We start from the raw sequence: 22,423 nt of genomic DNA, 5'->3' as shown, positions 1-22,423 counted from the left end.
ATTTGTTGTATGCCATATCTTTTGGATCCAGATTCAAAAAATGGCATGAAAAACTAAGAACATTTCCGATATGATTTGCATTATTTGAGTTACCAAATGAAAAAAAAATATAGCAATACACATAATATAAGCAAGGAATTAGTCTAAAATACACTTAGCTTTTTTTGTTAAGAAAATTGAGGATATTTACTAAGATAGAAATGTCAAAATTCTAGCTCAATTTGTGCTAGAAAACTGGCATCCATGCCCTATGTAACATTTAATATGTATTTTAGACCCCTTTAGTAGTTCACTAGACAAATGGGCGTGGTTTAGAAGAGAAAAAGGCGGGGCTTAAAATGCTACAAATTGTGACAACATTTTCATGAAAAAAACTTGGACTAAAGTAACCGAAACAAGAGATAGTGTAATGTTAGACAAAAGGGCCTAACATACCTAGGAAGATGCCAGTAATTTATTATCCATTGTGAACTATAGTGATAAATACATATTCAGACTGCTTGGTGTAAGTTTTAGCAAATCAGCTCCAATACACTGACTAAAATGCCACGTTATATGCTTTGTATATAATGTAAACACCTCTTAAGTTGCACTTAATAATCTCAAATATACAGTATATGGTATGAGCTAATTCACAATAGAAACAGTGTTGCTCTTTAGGTCTGTATTTTAATAAAGTAAAAAGGCAACGTAAATTAATTCAGTGGTGGATCAGTACTGTAAAATATGTCTTCTTTGTTTCTTTTCATTTATCAAAATTGGCAAAATAAGAAACTACCCATGTTGCCCATATCACCCAATCAGCACTCAGCTTTTATTTCCTAAACCTCTCTGGAAAATAAAAGCTGTCTGCTATAGACCACATGGCTATTTTTTTCCTTGGCAGCTTTGATAAATAGGATCCTCTGTGTTTTCCATGAAGAAGCATACAATGCGTCTATGCTTTCCGGTCAATTAAAAAATAAAGAATGACATGCCGAATCAAAACAGATTAAGGGTATGTGCCCATGTTGAGTATTTGCAGTAGATTTTTCTGCATCAAGAAGCAAAGCATTGTCAAGAAAATATTACATTTTTTTACATGTTTTATGAGCATTTGTTATGCCTTTTTATGTGCGTTTTTCTCCAATTCATTTAGGCTATGTTCCCACGATGACCTTTGGTGAATTTTTGACACTGCGTATTATTGCTGCTTCAAAAATACAGTGTCTTACAGTTCCAGCAAAGTGGATGCGATTTATAAAAATTTCACAACCATTTTGTTTTTGTTTTTTTGCTCAGCATAAGCTGACACGCAGTGCGTACTTCAAATCCACAACATGTCAATACCTCTTGCGGAGTTTTCTGTGCAGATGTTCTCCATAAATTTGCCTTAGGCTATGTGCACACGTTGCGGATTTTGCTGCGGATCTGCAGCAGTTTCCCATGAGTTTACAGTACAATGTAAACCTATGGAAAACGCAATCCGCAGTGCCCATGCTGCGGAAAAAAAACGTGCGGAAACGCTGCGGTTTACATTCCGCAGCATGTCAATTCTTTGTGCGGATTCCGCAGCGGTTTACACCTGCTCCTCAATAGGAATCCGCAGGTGTAAAACCGCAGGTGGAATCCGCACAAATTTCACATAAAAACCACGGTAAATCCGCAGGTAAATTGCAGTGCCTTTTACCTGCAGATTTATGAAATCCGCTGCGGAAAAATCTGCAGCCCTCAAAAATACGTGTGCATATACCCTTAGATGCCGAAAATCTACAGATAAAAAACGCAATTGCATTTTTAGTTTGTTTCCATGGGAGAAACGCATCAAAGTGCAAGTATTACATGCACGACTGTATCAATAAAGTTTTTTCAGAGCCAAATACCAGGAAGTATCAAAAACAACGCAGCTTTGTTTAAAACATGGCACACCAACAAGAGACAAAAAACACACTCAAAACGGGCAAAAACGTATCAAAAACGCATGTAATCAGCACATAAGAATGTCAATAAAGTTTTGCCAGAGCCAAGTACCAAGAAGCATGAAAAACAGAGCAGCTTTATTTAACGCATGACACACAAACAAGAGACAAAAAACGCACACTCAAAAGACCAATAAAAACACGTGTTAAAAAAATGCATTCAAAAACCGCAATGAAAAACTGCAAGTAACCTAATTTATATATAAAGTGCAGAAATTCAGCAGCATCAAAAACTCACCAAAAGCTCACCAGGGAATGTAGCCTTGAATGGATTAAAAATATTACTAAAATACTGAAAGAACTGACATAGCGCAGGTATGAAAAAAGCACTTTGATAGAGACACATTCACACGTTCAGTATTTGGTGAGTTTTTCACCTCAGTATTTGTAAGCCAAAGCCAGGAGCGGAACAGTCAGAGGAAAAGTATAATAGAAACACGTCACCAAGTCTGTATTTATCACCCACTCCTGGTTTTGGCTTACAATAAAAAAAAAGTCACCAAATACTCACCACGTGTTCGTGGCCTTATGGTTCAAGTTTGCAAGAAAAAAATAAGCAGCATGGCCATGAAATTTCAGAAATATCACTCACTTTACTAGTACTGTAAAGTGCAGTTTTTTTTTATACTTGAAAAACACCCAGACAAAACATGGAAAAAAAAGCACAATGTGTGAACAAGCCCTTAATCTTTGCTTGAGTATTTTTTTTCAATAAGGGTACCTATCAGAATAACTTTTTTGGCATACATTTACATAATACAGGAAAACATCGTAAGCTTTGTAATATATTCTGTTGAGGAGAGATGGCATATTTTCTTTTCCGCAGCCTTCTCAAGCAGCACAATAAGTTACTATTCTACAGGGATGAGGTAGATGCAGCTACGGCGCACTATAAAAGCAAGGAGATAGAAAATGTACATTTACAGAAAACTAAAAAGAAAAAAGACTGAACATTTTCTTCTCTACAAAAAAATAATGGACACTAATATATGCCTTTGGAACAAGCATTTTTAACAGCAAACCAAAGCTACTTTTACTACTTTTAATTCTTTTAAATTGCCCCGATAAATGCAAGTATGCACATAGCCTGAAGTTAAAGAATATTTAAATTGGGCTTTAATTTCACATTTCTCTGCTTAAAATATATCACTTATAGAATATAGAATATGCAACTAATTAATTTATTTCAGTGTACTCAGATTGATATGATAAGTAATAAATGTTTTAGTCATATACTATGATTTTAAGAAATATTCAAAATTCAGAGGGAGCATGTAGAATTGATGGATTGCTTCTAGGTAAGGTGACATATCCAGTTACTGCCATTGTCTACTGTCTGTAGCAGGAAGTATTTCACCAATAAGCAAATATTTTATTGGGAATTAGCAAAGAAAGTCAAACCCAAATAGGTCCCTCAATATTCGTCTGCTTTTACGAAATCGATGCTTTTTTCATAAATGCATTTCTTCTCAATTGTGTATCTGACTTTTCGTTTGTTTTGGGATCTTCATGTTAACTTTATAAAGACTAATATTTGCTATAATATGTAATATGTAATAAAAATTTTGACACTCTTCACATTTTTCCAGACAATGAAGTATTTTTCTGAGAAAATTATTGCAATTACACATGTTTTATTAAACCCATGTTTATTTTTTTTCTGTGTATTGGAAAAACACAAAAAAACTGTAATAAAATGGCAAAATGGAGATTGTTGATATTGTTCAACAATTTTGGTTGTCAAGTCCTCAGACAGTTCCCTCTGCCTCTTTCTGTTCTACGTGCTTAGTGTGGCACACACAGGCTTACAGTGTAAAGATTGAGTCAACTTCTCTTTTTATCTGATATCAGTGTGATTTTCTTATTACCCACACCTGTTACTTGCCACAGGTGACTTTGAATGAGCATCACATGCTTGAAACAAAGAGGCCAGCAACTTTTTATGGCCAATTTTGGGAATTTGTGTGAAATAATGTCCAGTTTATTGATTTTTCTCAGTTTTTTGTGTTGTTTCACAATACACACAAATAAAATAAACATGTGTATAACAATACATGTGTAAATGCAATAATTTTCTGGGAGAAATACTTTTTTTCTGGAATTGTTTCAAGAGGGCCATGACTGTATCTTAACAGGGAAATCTGCATCTTTCTCCTCTTGGACTGATCTTTCATTTTCAGAAGTCTCAATTCACTGATAAAATTTGTATTCAGTAAATACAGATTTCTACATTACTGAGATAGAAGATGACAGTTGCTACTAATGAAATTCTATCTCAGGTGTTTTAACATCTACCCTTAGCAACTGTCTTCTTCTATCTCAGTAAGGTAAAAATTTGTATACACTGATTACAGATTACAGATTTTACCCATGACTTGAGACTTTTGAAAATGAAAGGTCAGCCCAAGAGGAGAAAGATGCTAATTTTTCTCGCAAGTTATATATTAAAAAGTTGCTTATTTTCATGTATCCTATTAATTCATGAAATAAAAATTTTAATGACGGTTACACTTTACATTTCCTACTGATGATTCAAATTACAGAGATCAAGGGAGCACGCACCATTATTTTTAAACATTTTTACCACTAATGGATATGATAAGATATTTTTAAATTAGTTATGTAATTATGTCAATTCAACCAAATATTTAGAATGCTCATCTAAAAATAATGGGGGCTCAGTGGCCGAAGCAATAGAGTCCATAGCTTTAATCCAATCTAGGACAATATATGTATAAAGTTTGTATCTCCTCCCTGTAATTGCTTGGTTTACTTTTGCATAGACTGGTTTTCTTCTACACTACAATTATGAAATCATTAGGAGGGAGAAGTATGACAGAGAAGAAGCAATTTAGAAAATTCAGATTTAGAAAACACAGGAGTGTCAGGGAAAGGGAATTGTCAGAGGCCAGGCCAATGGATCGGAGCTGTTTTAAATAGGTCTAAACATGAAACCTGTACCATGGTCATATAAACAGTAATGGACAAAAGAAAGGTATATTTGTTGTTACTAGAGATGAGCACATCTATCTGTAACAAATCAAATTTGTTTTGAATCTCCCTAAAAATTTGGATCCTGTCAAATATATAATTGTGGATGATTTAATATCTTTGTATTCGGATGTGCTAGTTACTCGGCAAGCATTAGGCGGTGCTCGATTTCAAACTGGAATTCCTGCCCTACATGTTTGGCACCTGTTACGCAGCTCATAATCATTTAGGGATTGCCTGCAAGTCACTGTAATGCCGTAGCCATCTTGGTTGTGGTATTACTGTGATTGGCTGGCTGTATGACATCATCAGGGGTTATATAATGCTTCTATTAGGCATGGCAGCACGGCCCGCTTTTCCACATGGTCTATTCTCACCTGCCTACAGTCTGTATCACTTAATCCTCACCATGATCCTCCTTTCTCCAACCATGTTGAGGCCCAAAAGACTAGTAATCCCACAATAGGACACTGCGAGGAGCTCTTAACAACATTTCTTGATTGTGGCCTCTCAACCTTCAAGTTCCAAGAGGCACACATGGTAATTCAACTGTTTCTGAAAACTTACCCAGATTTGACAGATTTTCTTGTCAAGGTACCATTTCCACAATTCAGCTACAGCTGCCGCCCTCTGGCAATACTTCGGCAGTGCATGCAAGTACCAAGTTAATGACTGGGGTGCGACATACCCACGAGCTGGAAAGCCGCAATGCATATGCTGGCAAGGCTTTGTAAGCAGCAGAGGCCAGTTGTGGAATACCAGCTACAACATGCCCGTTGGTATTCTGGTCAGCCTCCACACATAAGAACTGAAGAGTGGCCATGGATGTCTGACATTTGCGTAGTTCTTTAAGGCTATGAGGGCTCCACAAAGATGGTGAGCGTCGAAGGCATCTTAATCAGCACAACAATCCCACTTCTGTGCCCACTTAAACAGTTGCTGCTTACAATTAGACATGAAGCTTAGCATGCTGACCATGTGGAGAAGAAGGAAACAATGAGACAGGGAGTAAAATTTCTTTGATATGGCTTATGTTTATTTTGAAAAAATTTCACAGTTTTCAAACTTTTAATTTTCCTGCCCTTAAATCAGAGTCATATCACACAAGATAGTTAATAAATATCACTTCCCACATGTCTACTTTACATCAGCAGAATTTTGGAAACATAATTTTTTGTTAGGAAGTTATAAGGGTTAAAAGTTGACCAGCGATTTCTCATTTTTACAACAAAATTTGCTAAACCACCTCACATTTGAAGCGACTTTGAGGGGCCTATATGACAGAAAATACGCAAAAAATATCAACATTATAAAAACAGCACCCCTCAAGGTACTCAAAACCACATTCAAGACGTTTATTAACTCTTCAGGTGCTTCACAGGAATTTTTGGAATGTGGAATAAAAAAATAAACATTTACTTTTCTTTCACAAAAATTTTCCTTTAGACCAATTTTTTTTACTTTTGCAAGGGTAACAGGAGAAAATGTACTATACAATTTGTTGTGAAATTACTCCTGAGTGCACAGATACCCAATATGTTGAGGAAACAGCTGTTTGCGTGCACGGCATTGCTTGAAAGGGAAGGAGCGCCATTTGACTTTTTGAATGTAAAATATTCTGGAATAATTAGCAGACGCCATATCGCATTTGGACAGTCCATGATGTGCCTAAATAGTGCAAACCCCCCACAAGTTGCACCATTTTGGAAGCTAGACCCCTTAGATAACTTATCTAAATTTGTATTGAGCACCTTAAATCCACAGGTGCTTCAAAGAAGCCGTAAAAATAAAAAAAATCACATTTTTCCCACAAAAATCTTTTTAGCTCCAAATTTTGCATTTTCATAAGGGTAACAAGAGAAATTGCTTCATACAATTTATTGTGAAATTTCTCCTGAGTGCGCAGATACCCAAAATGTGGAGGAAAACAACTGTTGGGTGCACGGCCGGTCTTGGAAGGAAAGGAGAGCCATTTGACTTTTTGAATGTAAAATATGTTGGAATAATTTGTGGTTGCCATGTCGTGTTTGGAGAGCCCCTGATGTGCCTAAATAGTGGAATCTACCCACAAGTTACATCATTTTAGAAAATAGACCCCTTAGGGAACTTATCTAGATGTGTATTGAGCACCTTTAAGCCACCGGTGCATCACAGAAGTTTTTAATGTTAAGCCGTGAAAATAAAAAAAAAATCACATTTTTCCCCAAAAAATCTTTTTTTAGATACAAATTTTGCATTTTCACAAGGGCAAAAGAAGAAAATGGCTCCAAAGTTTCTTGTGCAATTTCTCCTGAGTTCACTGAAACATCATATGTGGTCAAAAACTACTTTTGAGGCACAGTGCAAACCTCATAAGGGAAGTAGTGCCATATTACAGTGCAGATGTACCCCCCCCCCATAAGAGACCCCATTTTGGAAATTATAACCCTTTGAGAATTTATCTACTCATGTAGTGGTGATTTTGACTCCATGGGTGTTTTCCAGAAACATGCAGCAGCGGAGGTTGCTGAGTGAAAATTGTAAACTGCCATTGTAGTGACGAGTATGCTGTAGTGAACAGTATGTTCCAGTCACCAATACGTTATGCCCAGCTCATACTTCTGGAGATACGCACCTGTAAATTAGGCAGGTTCTCATCACTACAGATATGCCAAACATGTGGGCTCTATATGTTGTATAGGCACACTGGTGCTACGAAGGGAGAGGGGGGCATTTGGATTTGGGAGCAAAGAATTTGCAGAATTTCTTTTGGGGAGCAAGGAGCCATTTCGCTTTGTACTACCAGTAATGTGGATGCCCCTATATTTACATTAACAGATGACAGATCTGAGTGGGGAATTGCTTTTTTGTGGAATGAGTTGAAGCTTTTAATGAAAAAAGAAAAAGTATAGTCAGCTCACCTGAATATAGGCTTTTCCTCATCTGTTCCTGCAAGGAAAAAGGTTGAGCAGCCAGTTCAAAGCAGAAGAAAATGATGTATCCAGCAGGAAAGCTTTTATTGTGAACATTTTACTTAATGTTTGGGATCATATTAATCTGGTGCTCTAAGCTGAACACTAACTTTGGGGTTTCCATCTACATCTCCGAGTGACGTGATTCATATGAAACCCCCCGAGGGATCCATTCGCTATAATGAGGCAGCAGGTTTACTCTGGACTCCGTCTAGCCTCTGTTCATTGGTGTCCTTTTCAGAAGTGCACAAAACTGCAAATTTTATGCAATCCTAAAAAGACAGACACCACCAGATTACATGTTGTATGGCGCCCACAGTGCCTCCTTCTGCCTCATTATAGGGAATTTTCTGCCTGGGGTCTGTCCAAATCATATATTTCAGAGATTTACATGGAAACCCCGGGGTAAGTTCTCAGCTCAGAGGGCAGGATAAATGTTCGCCAAGCCATACTGCGATCTTTGGGAGGAAGAAAAAAAAATTCACAGCATGTGAAGAATTGGTTTGATTTATTTTTTATGCTGTTTGTCATGCGGTATAAGTGATTAGGCAACTTTATTCTTTGGGTAGGTGCGATTACAGTGATACCAGATTTATATCGGGTTTTTATGTTTGGCTGCTGTCACACACAAAACAACGCTTTTTATTGCGAAAACTAGTTTGTGCATCACTATATTTTGAGAGTTATAATTTTTCCATATTTCGACCAACAGAGTTATCTGATGACTTGTTTTTGCGGGACAAGCTGACATTTTTGTTGGTACCATTTTTAGGCACATGCTATTTTTTGATTGCTTTCTATTTTGATTTTTGGGAGATAGAATGAACAAAAACCAGCAATTCAGGAATTGCTTCTTTTTTAAAAAAAATACTGTTCTACATGTGGTAAAATTGGTAAGACTGCTTTATTCTTTGGGTCAGTACGATTATAGTGATACCACATTTATATCTTTTTTTATGTTTTGTCACTTTTGCACAATAAAAACTATTTTTTTAATAAATATTTTTACTCTGTGTAATATATTTTTTTTTTACTTTTTTTACATTGCCCCAGGATGGGACTGCAATAAAGAGTACTAGATCAGCGATCTGACAGGCAGGGAAGGAGGCATCTCAGGACCTTCTCTCTGCAGGCACTGGGAAGCCACCTTACCTGCAGGACCCGGAAGGACACCATGACTATCTTGGGGCCAGGGGTCTCCATGGAGACAATCAGGACAATGCGATTGCATTACGTTGCCCTAATGAAAGCATGCAGGGAGCCCCCTCCCTCCGCAATTCCCCTCTATGTAGCTGTCACAACTGTCAGCGGCATCAGAGGGGTTAAATGCCTACAATTGTTGCTAGCATCAATCATGGGCAATGCTGTGATGTGTCAGCTGTCATATAAAGCTGACACCCCCACACGATCGCCGCGGTGCTCAGCGTGAGGCCGCATGAACGCGGTGCCGTAATAGTACTGCTCTTTGCGCCAATGTACCTCCCGCGGAGCAGTACTAGTACAGCGCATGTCGCAAAGGGATTAATTTAGTCACGGTTGTCTCTGCCCATGCAATTTTATTGTTGTTCCCAGGGGTTGCACCAACATCACTCAAGCCACTCATCAAGTGCGAGGTGCCGCTCATCACGGCATAAAATATGATCTCCTATCAGCACCAGCCACAGGCTGGCGTTCATAAGAGATTTAAAATGACAAACATGGGGGTCATCTAACAATACCTGGCTGTCATGACATCCCATCGAAGTGACAGAGGCACCGATGGGCAGGTCTTGTGATGCGCCTCTGCCTGGCAAATGTTAAAGGCTGTTGTCAGTAACTGACAGCAGTATTTAACTTTTTAACAGCCACACTTGGTTATTGGATCCACCCATGGGTGTTAGAGGCACATGACAGCTGATCAGATCAGCTGATATGTGCAGGGAAAGAAGTGGACTCACTTATGGAGAATGCATCAAAAGCAGAGACACGACCTAAGATGTACCTATAAGTCGAACATCTTGATGGGGTTAATGTTTTTCATTATTTTCAGCTTCAGTGTTTTTTTGTTTGTAAAGTAAATCTTAGCTCTTTAACCCCTTCACCCCCGGAGCTTTTTCCGCTTTTTCATTTTCGTTTTTTGCTCCCCTCCTTCCCAGAGCCATAACTTTTTTGTTTTTCCGTCAATATGGCCATGTGAGGGCTTATTTTTTGCGGGACGAGATGTACTTTTGAACGACATCATTGATTTTACCATGCCATGTAACAGAAAATGGGAAAAAAATTCCAAGTGTGATGAAATTGCAAAAAAAGTGCAATCTCACACTTGTTTTTTGTTTGGCTTTTTTGCTAGGTTCACTAAATGCTAAAACTAACCTGCCATTATGATTCTCCAGGTCATTACGAGTTCATAGACACCAAACATGTCTAGGTTATTTTTTATCTAAGTGGTGAAAAAAAATTCCACATTTTGCTAAAAAAAAAAAAAAAAAAAATGCGCGATTTTCCGATACCCGTAGCTTCTCCAATTTTCGTCATCTGGGGTCAGGTGAGGGCTTATTTTTTGCGTGCCGAGCTGGCGTTTTTAGTGATACCATTTTGGTGTAGATACGTTCTTTTGATCACCCGTTATTGCATTTTAATGCAATGTCGCGGCGACCAAAAAAACGTAATTTTGGCATTTTGATTTTTTTTCTCGCTACGTCATTTAGCGGTCAGGTTAATCCTTTGTTTTTATTGATAGATCGGGCGATTCTGAACGCGGCGATACCAAATATGTGTATGTTTGATTTTTTTTTAATTGTTTTATTTTGATTGGGGCGAAAGGGGGGTGATTTGAACTTTTATATATTTTTTATTTTTTTTATATTTTTAATCACTTTTTTTTTTATTTTGGCATGCTTCAATAGCCTCCGTGGGAGGCTAGAAGCATGCATAACTCGATCGGCTCTGCTACATAGAGGTGAAGTACAGATCACCTCTATGTAGCAGAAATGCATGGTTGCTTTGAACGCCGACCACAGGGTGGCGCTCAAAGCAATCGGCCATCAACAACCATAGAGGTCTCAAGGAGACCTCTGGTTGTTATGGCGATGCACTGCTGACCCCCGATCATGTGACGGGGGTCCGCAGTGCGAGCACCTCCGGCCGCGCGGCCGGGAGCGCTAGTTAAATGCCGCTGTCAGCGCTTAACTAGTTAATGGGCGCGGGCGGATCGCGATTCCGCTCGCGCTCATTGCGCGCACATGTCAGCTGTACAAAACAGCTGACATGTCGCGGCTTTGAGGTGGGCTCACCGCCGGAGCCCACCTCAAAGCAGGGGATCTGCCAGCTGACGTACTATTCCGTCAGCTGGCAGAAAGGGGTTAAGGCCCCTCAATTATTTCAAATTCCAAATGTTATTTTTCTACTTCAGAGTTGATATATTATGTAGGCTAAAGGTCAGCAGTAAAATATATTTTCCAGAAGCTTGTATTGTCAGACTGGAAGGAATGAATGAAGAATAAGCCACTGAGTGCCTGAGGCACACACAGGTAAGACCACTGTGTCAAGGTCACTGAATACAGTAGGTGTTGTTTGCAGCTTTGAAAATTTCATATTTAACATTGCCAGACGATATCATCTTGACATTTGTAAAATCCTCAGTGAAATGAACTTGAATGTAATACTGGGATGGTAAATGCATGTCCCCAAGCCCAAGTTTCCTTTAATGATCAACAAATCTTTATAATGAATGACAGGAAAAGCTTGCCATTTTTGTTGCAGGTTAATGCACTGTATATAGTATATTATTCTGTATATACACTGATATGCAGCACTTTTAGGCAGGTGTGAATATAATGCTGTAAAGTAAGAATGTTTTCAAACATAAAAGTGGTAATAGTTTATTATAATCAATTAGCAACATGCAAATTGAATGAAGGAAATAGAAATCTAATATCAGTATTTGATGTGACCATATCGTACCTTCAAATCATCATCAAATCACTATCAAAGCATCAATTCTTCTAGGTACACTTTGTGACAAAGTCACTGGCAAATTGCTGGAGGGGAGATACATTTCACTGAGGCTATTAGCTTCAGTAAATTGAAACCCAGAACTTTGCACCAGCACACTATGTTTTGAGAGGTGTTAATCAGCCATTTTAAAGGCTGGGTTTTTGTGGACAACCATAGAGTAATAGCCCCGTCACACATAGCGACGTTGCAGCGATAACGACAACGATCCGGATCGCTGCAGCGTCGCTGTTTGGTCGCTGGAGAGCTGTCACACAGACCGCTCTCCAGTGACCAACGATGCCGAGGTCCCCGGTAACCAGGGTAAACATCAGGTAACTAAGCACAGGGCCGCGCTTAGTAACCCGATGTTTACCCTGGTTACCATCGTTAAAGTTAAAAAAAACAAACGCTACATACTTACCTATCGCTGTCTGTCCTCGGCGCTCTGCTTCTCTGGTCTGGCTGTGAGCACAGCGGCCGGAAAGCAGAGCGGTGACGTCACCGCTCTGCTTTCCGGCTGACCGGCGCTCACAGCCAGACCAGAGAAGCAGAGCGCCGAGGACAGACAGCGATAGGTAAGTATGAAGTGTTTGTTTTTTTACTTTTAGGATGGTAACCAGGGTAAACATCGGGTTACTAAGCGCGGCCCTGCGCTTAGTTACCCGATGTTTACCATGGTTACCAGCGAAGACATCGCTGAATCGGCGTCACACACGCCGATTCAGCGATGTCAGCGGGACCTCAACGATCAAAAAACGGTCCAGGCCATTCCGACACGACCAGCGATCTCACAGCAGGGGCCTGATCGCTGGTACGTGTCACACATAGCGAGATCGCTACTGAGATTGCTGTTGCATCACAAAACTTGTGACTCAGCAGCGATCTCGCTAGCGATCTCGCTATGTGTGACGGGGCCTTAAGTGGGAGGTTGTTCACCTTCTCTCAACCCTAAGGTGTGATCCGGGGTTTAAATAGTCAGCCTCCTGAGGCATTCAGTGTTCAGTGTGTCTGGAGAGGCTAACTCCAAAGTAGTTTTCATGTTTATGGTAACCTGAATCTTGTGTTTTGCTAACTCTGAGTAGGCGGATTCTCGCTAACACAAGTACTGTGCTTTATGCTTTCACTTTGTATTTTTCTGTTTTTCCCAAAGGGTCGTGTTTATTTTTATGGTTTATGCCGCATATATAATAAACCAGTAAAGATCTTAAGTGTTCCTGTGTCTACCTCCGTGTACATCAGAGTGAGTCGATCTACCACAACTCATATACACTATGTTCCAAATTATTATGCAAATGATATTTTTCTTGGATTTTCCTAAATGGTCGGTGCAAATGACAGTCAGTCTAATTAAATTCATCACCCGCTAGAGTATACATCTAATTTTATTGAAGAAACCTCCCAATGATAACAGTATAATCTCCAAAATGAATAAAAACTCAAAATGCACTGTTCCAAATTATTAGGCACAGTAGAATTTCTAAACATTTGATATGTTTTAAAGAAATGAAAATGCTTATTTGTTGAATTTGCAGCATTAGGAGGTCACATTCCCTGAACAAAAAAATCTATTTAACTCCAAAGCATCCTAACAGGCCAAGTTACATATTAACATAGGAACCCTTCTTTGATATCACCTTCATAATTCTTGCATCCATTGAACTTGTGAGTTTTTGGAGAGTTTCTGCTTGTATTTCTTTGAATGAAGTCAGAATAGCCTCCCAGAGCTGCGGTTTTGATGTGAACTGCCTCCCACCCTCATAGATCTTTTGCTTGATGATACTCTAAAGGTTCTCTATAGGGTTGAGGTCAGGGGAAGATGGTGGCCACATCATGAGTTTATCTCCTTTTATGCCCATAGCAGCCAATGACTGAGAGGTATTCTTTGCAGCATGGGATGGTGCATTGTCCTGCATGAAGATGATTTTGCTCCTGAAGGCACGTTTCTGCTTTTTATACCTTGAAAGAATGTTGTCAATCAGAAACTCTATATATTGTGCAGAGGTAATTTTCACACCTTCAGGAACCTTAAAGGGCCCTACCAGCTGTTTCCCCATGATTCTGGCCCAAAACATGACTCCTCCACTTCCTTGCTGATGTCGCATGCATGTTGGGACATGGTGGCCATCCACCAACAATCCACTACTCCATCCATCTGGACCATCCAGGGTTGCTCAACACTCATCAGTAAACAAGACTAGACAAGTCAAGGCCCACTGCAACCGTTTCTGCTTGTGAACACTGTTTAGGGGTGGCCGAATAGTAGGTTTATGAACCACAGCAAGCCTTTGAATGATCCTACATCTTGAGGTTCAAGGGACTCCAGAGGCACCATCAGCTTCAAATATCTGTTTGCTGGGGTAATGGCATTTTAGCTGCTGCTCTCTTAATCCGATGGACTTGCCTGGCAGAAACCTTCCTCATTCTGCCTTTATCATCACAAACACGTCTGTGCTCAGAATCAGCCACAAATCTCTTAACAGTACGATGATCACACTTAAGTTTTGGGGAAATATCTAATGTTTTGACCAAGGCATTGCAGTATTTGATGCTTTTTGGTAGCAGAGAGATCCTTTTTCTTTCCCATGTTACTTGAAAACTGAGACCTGCTTAATAATGTGGAACATCATTTTTAAGTTGTTTTTCTTTAATGGATAGGTCTGTTGATAGTCCCATAGTCTATTCCTAAACTATACAACACAATGCAAACTAGCAGAGATCTCCAACATGTACTTGCAATGATGATTGATAACACCCGAGTGCCTGCCTTTCACTCTTTCTCATCTCAAATATCTCCCTGCGTTATCTCCACCTAACAAATAACTGTTCTTCACCATCATAAGCTCTTAAAAGAGCTTTTTGGAATCACAAACTCTGGCTATATGATCCTTTAATTCTCCCTATGCTCACACTATGCTCTCCCTATGATGTTTCCCGCTGCGATGTGCACAAGACGGTGCCAGCAGGAATTAAATATTCCCTATGCCGCTGTAAGGCCTATCAATCACAGTAATGCCACACCAAAGATGGCACCGGCATTACTGTGATTGGCAAACAAGCCCAGCTTGTTCATTGGCTGCAAATACAGCGTCAAACTTGCTGGGTGGGTCACTAGAATATACCGAGGTGAATAGCAAATTACTCGCCAAGCAATGAATAGCCCGAATAGGGTACTATTCTAGCGAGTAACGAATAGTGCCGAATACATGCGCTTAGCACTAATAGTAAATCTTAGTGTATGTAACCTTATGACTTTGCAGTAAGTAATAAAAATGCCTTAAATCATTCTCTCTCTCTCATTATTCTGGCATTTGGCAAATATTACTAATTATGGTAATCCTAATTGACCTAAAACGGGAAAGGTGTATTCTGATTTCATGTCAGATATTGAGAAAAACATGCATATGTGTCTTTTTATATAGTGTACGTAAGCATCTAGCTTCAACTGTTATTACCTCCCCTTCTTTCTCACTAGTATGCTTGCTGAAAGCAAAGGAGGCCAATTATTGCCTGCATTTGCTAGAACGTCTGCCTCGATGGTCAGTGGTGGCGCTTCTTTTGCTGATAGTGACTCTCACGTTTTTAGTCATAGTATGGGCTATTTTTTCTTTTACACTACACTGTCCATTGCCACTTTTTATTTTATCATATATTTTACGCAAAATTATATTTAAAATTTTACAATATTTTAAACCCCAGTTATTCAATCCCTTCCAATAATGATTTAATATGAAATTCTAAGTAGGTAGGTGCAAGTACAGAAAGCAACATGTGGCAGCAGGCTGCAGTTCAGCTATAGCACGTATAATTGCTAACTTGGACTAGTTTAAACAGGTGTGCAAAAACAGATGTGTACAGGTTCTGTAAATGTCTATTTTTTTCTATTTTTTAATCAAATTTCATACCTTTTCACAAAAATCACGCAATAAAACCAAAAAGTCAGCATCTGTAACAGGGTGCTGTATTGGTGTGTGCAGATGTAAAATTTGAGTAGTAAAGTATATTTAAAGTTTTTCACTATAATCTTTTAGTGGAAATGTATTTTATTTTTTTCTAGTAAAGATCTTAATTATACATTGCTTTTGGAAGCAGCTCCTTAGGATAAGTTACACACTTAGAAATCAATGTAGATAGCTCATCCTTTCAAGCCATGTGTAAACCTAGAGTTACCATTTATCATTAATAAGTGGCCTACGATGTCTTAGATCTGGTTAGGCCCATTCTATCATTACCAGTGAGACCACCCACTTTAATAGAATATAAATATGTCTCTATCTTAGAGCCTAAAAACTGATAACAATGCTTTGTCAGTAATTTGAAAAATGTATGTTATTTTCTTTCTACCTAGTAAAATCCTTATGTAAAAAAAATGTCTATAAGCAAAAATGAGCTAAAGTGATTCAACGTTTACAATAAATTTCCAAAAGTCAGTTATGGGGATTAAGTGACAACCAAGTATTTATTTTAAGAACTTGCCAAGAGTAGTTTATCCTCCTTTGAGGCATTCAAGATGCTCGCACTGCCGGTAGGCCTTGTGTGTTTTTATGTTAAGCAGAAACCGTATAGAGAAAAGATATTAGTAACTCTATGGATGCATAATTCACTGTTCTGTTGCTTATACGTCTTAACTGTTCCATATTTATTGAGCATGACAATCTCAAGTGCACTCAAAGTGGATAATGTTTTAATCTCTGGAAGTCTTTGATGCTGAATTTTAGGGCTGACTTAGCATCTTACATACTTTCGACACAAAGCAATATCCCAGCATTTGGGATATTGGACCAACACTTATACTAGATTATTTGAGGTCAGTTCTGAACATTTCAGTAACTTCAGATTTTACATTTATTCTCAGTGGGATTGTGTTTTATAAAAAAAAACTTTTGGAAGTTTTATTCCTTACATTTTAAAAATGATTGATTGTATGTAAAGCAAATTGCTTTCTTTCCATAAAAGGAATCCAGCACTGATAGACATTTTACAATATACATTACTCAATTATAGAAAACTCTCTTTGACCTCACACTTGTAAAATAGAGGAAAAGAGCATATGTCTTCTGAGTTGAAAGTCATCGGTTAAATTCATATGAATATTTTTGTTCATTAAAAGACAGTACTTAACCCCTTTACCCCCAAGGGTGGTTTGCACGTTAATGACCAGGCCAATTTTTACAATTCTGACCACTGTCCCTTTATGAGGTTATAACTCCGAAACGCTTCAACGGATCCTGGTGATTCTGACATTGTTTTCTCGTGACATATTGTACTTCATGATAGTGGTAAAATTTCTTTGATAGTACCTGCGTTTATTTGTGAAAAAAACGGAAATTTGGCGAAAATTTTGAAAATTTCGCAATTTTCAAACTTTGAATTTTTATGCAATTAAATCACAGAGATATGTCACACAAAATACTTAATAAGTAACATTTCCCACATGTCTCCTTTACATCAGCATAATTTTGGAACCAATTTTTTTTTTTGTTAGGGAGTTATAAGGGTTAAAAGTTGACCAGCAATTTCTCATTTTTACAACACCATTTTTTTTTAGGGACCACGTCTCATTTGAAGTCATTTTGAGGGGTCTATATGATAGAAAATGCCCAAGTGTGACACCATTCTAAAAACTGCACCCCTCAAGGTGCTCAAAACCACATTCAAGAAGTTTATTAACCCTTCAGGTGTTTAATAGGAATTTTTGGAATGTTTAAATAAAAATGAACATTTAACTTTTTTACACAAAAAATTTACTTCAGCTCCAATTTGTTTTATTTTACCAAGGGTAACAGGAGAAATTGGACCCAAAAAGTTGTTGTCCAATTTGTCCTGAGTACGCTGATACCCCATATGTGGCAGTAAACCACTGTTTGGGCGCATGGGAGAGCTCGGAAGGGAAGGAGCGCTATTTGGCTTTTCAATGCAAAATTGACAGGAATTGAGATGGGACGCCATGTTGCGTTTGGAGAGCCACTGATGTGCCTAAACATTGAAACCCCCCACAAGTGACACCATTTTGGAAAGTAGACCCCCTAAGGAACTTATCTGGATGTGTGGTGAGCACTTTGACCCACCAAGTGCTTCACAGAAGTTTATAATGCAGAACCGTAAAAATAAAAAATCATATTTTTTCACAAAAATTATATTTTTGCCCCCAATTTTTTATTTTTCCAAGGGTAAGAGAAGAAATTGGACCTCAAAAGTTGTTGTCCAATTTGTCCTGAGTACGCTGATACCCCATATGTGGCAGTAAACCACTGTTTGGGCGCATGGGAGAGCTCGGAAGGGAAGGAGCGCAGTTTGACTTTTCAAGGCAAAATTGACAGAAATTGAGATGGGACGCCATGTTGCGTTTGGAGAGCCACTGATGTGCCTAAACATTGAAACCCCCCACAAGTGACACCATTTTGGAAAGTAGACCCCCTAAGGAACTTATCTGGATGTGTGGTGAGCACTTTGACCCACCAAGTGCTTCACAGAAGTTTATAATGCAGAACCGTAAAAATAAAAAATCATATTTTTTCACAAAAATTATATTTTTGCCCCCAATTTTTTATTTTTCCAAGGGTAAGAGAAGAAATTGGACCTCAAAAGTTGTTGTCCAATTTGTCCTGAGTACGCTGATACCCCATATGTGGCAGTAAACCACTGTTTGGGCGCATGGGAGAGCTCGGAAGGGAAGGAGCGCAGTTTGACTTTTCAATGCAAAATTGACAGGAATTGAGATGGGACGCCATGTTGCGTTTGGAGAGCCACTGATGTGCCTAAACATTGAAACCCCCCACAAGTGACACCATTTTGGAAAGTAGACCCCCTAAGGAACTTATCTGGATGTGTGGTGAGCACTTTGACCCACCAAGGGCTTCACAGAAGTTTATAATGCAGAGCCATAAAAATAAAACAAAATTTTTTTCCCACAAAAATTATTTTTTAGCCCCCAGTTTTGTATTTTCCCTAGGGTAACAGGAGAAATTGGACCCCAAAAGTTGTTGTCCAATTTGTCCTGAGTACGCTGATACCCCATATGTGGGGGGGAACCACCGTTTGGGCGCATGGGAGGGTTCGGAAGGGAAGGAGCGCCATTTGGAATGCAGACTTAGATGGAATGGTCTGCAGGCGTCACATTGCGTTTGCAGAGCCCCTAATGTACCTAAACAGTAGAAACCCCCCACAAGTGACACCATTTTGGAAAGTAGACCCCCTAAGGAACTCATCTTGATGTGTTGTGAGAGCTTTGAACCCCCAAGTATTTCACTACAGTTTATAACGCAGAGCCATGCAAATAAAAAATATTTTTTTTTCCACAAAAATTATATTTTAGCCCCCAGTTTTGTATTTTTCCAAGGTTAGCAGGAGAAATTGGACCCTAAATGTTGTTGTCCAATTTGTCCTGAGTACGCTGATACCCAATATGTGGGGGGGGAACCACCGTTTGGGCGCATGGGAGGGCTCGGAAGGGAAGGAGCATCATTTGGAATGCAGACTTAGATGGATTGGTCTGCAGGCGTCACATTGCGTTTGCAGAGCCCCTAATGTACCTAAACAGTAGAAACCCCCCACAAGTGACCCCATATTGGAAACTAGACCCCTCAATGAACTTATCTAGATGTGTTGTGAGAACTTTGAACCCCCAAGTGTTTCACTACAGTTTATAACGCAGAGCCGTGAAAATAAAAAATCTTTTTGTTTTCCCACAAAAATTATTTTTTAGCCCCCAGTTTTGTATTTTCCCAAGGGTAACAGGAGAAATTGGTCCACAAAAGTTGTTGTCCAATTTGTCCTGAGTACGCTGATACCCCATATGTTGGGGTAAACCCCTGTTTGGGCACACAGGAGAGCTCGGAAGGGAAGGAGCACTGTTTTACTTTTTCAACGCAGAATTGGCTGGAATTGAGATCGGACGCCATGTCGTGTTTGGAGAGCCCCTGATGTGCCGAAACAGTGGAAACCCCCCAATTATAACTGAAACCCTAATCTAAACACACCCCTAACCCTAATTCCAACGGTAACCCTAACCACACCTCTAACCCTGACACACCCCTAACCCTAATCCCAACCCTATTCCCAACTGTAAATGTAATCTAAACCCTAACCCTAACTTTAGCCCCAACCCTAACTGTAGCCCCAACCCTAACCCTAACCCTAGCCCTAACCCTAGCCCTAACCCTAGCCCTAACCCTAACCCTAACCCTAACACTAGCCCTAACCCTAGCCCTAACCCTAACCCTAGCCCTAACCCTAGCCCTAACCCTAGCCCTAACCCTAACACTAGCCCTAACCCTAGCCCTAACCCTAACCCTAGCCCTAGCCCTAGCCCTAACCCTAGCCCTAACCCTAGCCCTAACCCTAACCCTAGCCCTAGCCCTAACCCTAGTCCTAACCCTAGCCCTAGCCCTAACCCTAGCCCTAACCCTAGCCCTAATCCTAGCCCTAACCCTAGCCCTAATGGGAAAATGGAAATAAATACATTTTTTTTTATTTTTCCCTAACTAAGGGGGTGATGAAGGGGGGTTTGATTTACTTTTATAGCGAGTTTTTTAGCGGATTTTTATGATTGGCAGCCGTCACACACTGAAAGACCCTTTTTATTGCAAAAAATATTTTTTGCAATACCACATTTTGAGAGCTATAATTTTTCCATATTTTGGTCCACAGAGTCATGTGAGGTCTTGTTTTTTGCGGGACGAGTTGACGTTTTTATTGAAAACATTTTTGGGCACGTGACATTTTTTTATCGCTTTTTATTCCGATTTTTGTGAGGAAGAATGACCAAAAGCCAGCTATTCATGAATTTCTATTGGGGGAGGCGTTTATACCGTTCCGCGTTTGGTAAAATTGATAAATCAGTTTTATTCTTCGGGTCAGTACGATTACAGCGATACCTCATTTATATCATTTTTTTATGGTTTGGTGCTTTTATACGATAAAAACTATTTTACAGAAAAAATAATTATTTTTGCATCGCTTTATTCTCAGGACTATAACTTTTTTATTTTTTTGCTGATGATGCTGTATGGCGGCTCTTTTTTTGCGGGACAATATGACGCTTTCAGCGGTACCATGGTTATTTATATCTGTCCTTTTGATCGCGTGTTATTCCACTTTTTGTTCGGCGGTATGATAATAAAGCGTTGTTTTTTGCCTCGTTTTTTTTTTTTTTTTCTTACGGTGTTTACTGAAGGGGTTAACTAGTGGGACAGTTTTATAGGTCGGGTCGTTACGGACGCGGCGATACTAAATATGTGTACTTTTATTGGTTTTTTTTTTTTATTTAGATGAAGAAATGTATTTATGGGAATAATATTTTTTTTTTTTTTTTCATTATTTTGGAATATTTTTTTTTATTTTTTTTACACATTTGGAAAAATTTTTTTTTACTTTTTTACTTTGTCCCAGGGGGGGACATCACAGATCAGTGATCTGACAGTTTGCACAGCACTCTGTCAGATCACTGATCTGACATGCAGCGCTGCAGCCTTCACAGTGCCTGCTCTGAGCAGGCTCTGTGAAGCCACCTCCCTCCCTGCAGGACCCGGATCCGCGGCCATCTTGGATCCGGGGCTCGAGCAGGGAGGGAGGTGAGGAGACCCTCGCAGCAACACGATCACATCGCGTTGCTCCGGGGGTCTCAGGGAAGCCCGCAGGGAGCCCCCTCCCTGCGCGGTGCTTCCCTGCACCGCCGGCACATCGCGATCATCTTTGATCGCGGTGTGCCAGGGGTTAATGTGCCGGGGGCGGGCCATGACCGCTCCTGGCACATAGTGCCGGATGTCAGCTGCGATAAGCAGCTGACACCCGGCCGCGATCGGCCGCGCTCCCCCCGTGAGCGCGGCCGATCGGCTATGACGTACTATCCCGTCCAGGGTCAGATAAGCCCAGGGCACCTCGACGGGATAGTACGTCTAAGGTCACAGAGGGGTTAAAGTAGCAAAAAGTATTGTTTATTTTAAAAAGTCTTAATGGAGCATGGGGTATTCCGATGAATCTACTCCATATAGACCTTAGAAGGAGTTTAATCTGTAAATTAATTTTACTTTTAAGCTAACATTTCAAAGATTTCAAAGACTTTTAATATGCAAATTGCCTCTTCTGAGAAAAAGAGGACTTAACTCTATAGCGCCATCTGTTGGAAGTAGCGATCCTACAAGTCACAATCAACTATTTAACGAGTCGTGCAATATGACTTAGGATAAAAGCCAAATTAGTATCTCATTTCACAGACATGGTGTTTCGGACATTGGCCCTCGTCAGTGCGAAGCATGAGAACCAATTTGGCTAGGTGAGAGGCTCTGGACTAGGGTCTAAGAGGTATCGCTTCTCCTTATGAAGAGTGATATACCATCTCTGGCTTGTAAAGGATTGTGCATAGTTGTAGGGAACCTGTCACCATAAAAATACAATGCAATCTCTAGGCACAATTTTATAGAGCAAGGGGAGCTGAGTAGATTGATCTACAGTTTTGTGAGAAAAGATTCCGTAAAATCTGTGGTTTTATCATTTAAACGCCTGCTCTTTCTGGAATTTTTGGTCCAGTGAGCAGTCCTGTCAGGAACTTAC

This window comes from Ranitomeya imitator, chromosome 6 (genome assembly GCF_032444005.1).
Source record: "Ranitomeya imitator isolate aRanImi1 chromosome 6, aRanImi1.pri, whole genome shotgun sequence".
NCBI lineage: Eukaryota > Metazoa > Chordata > Amphibia > Anura > Dendrobatidae > Ranitomeya > Ranitomeya imitator.
This window is presented reverse-complemented; position numbering follows the sequence as displayed.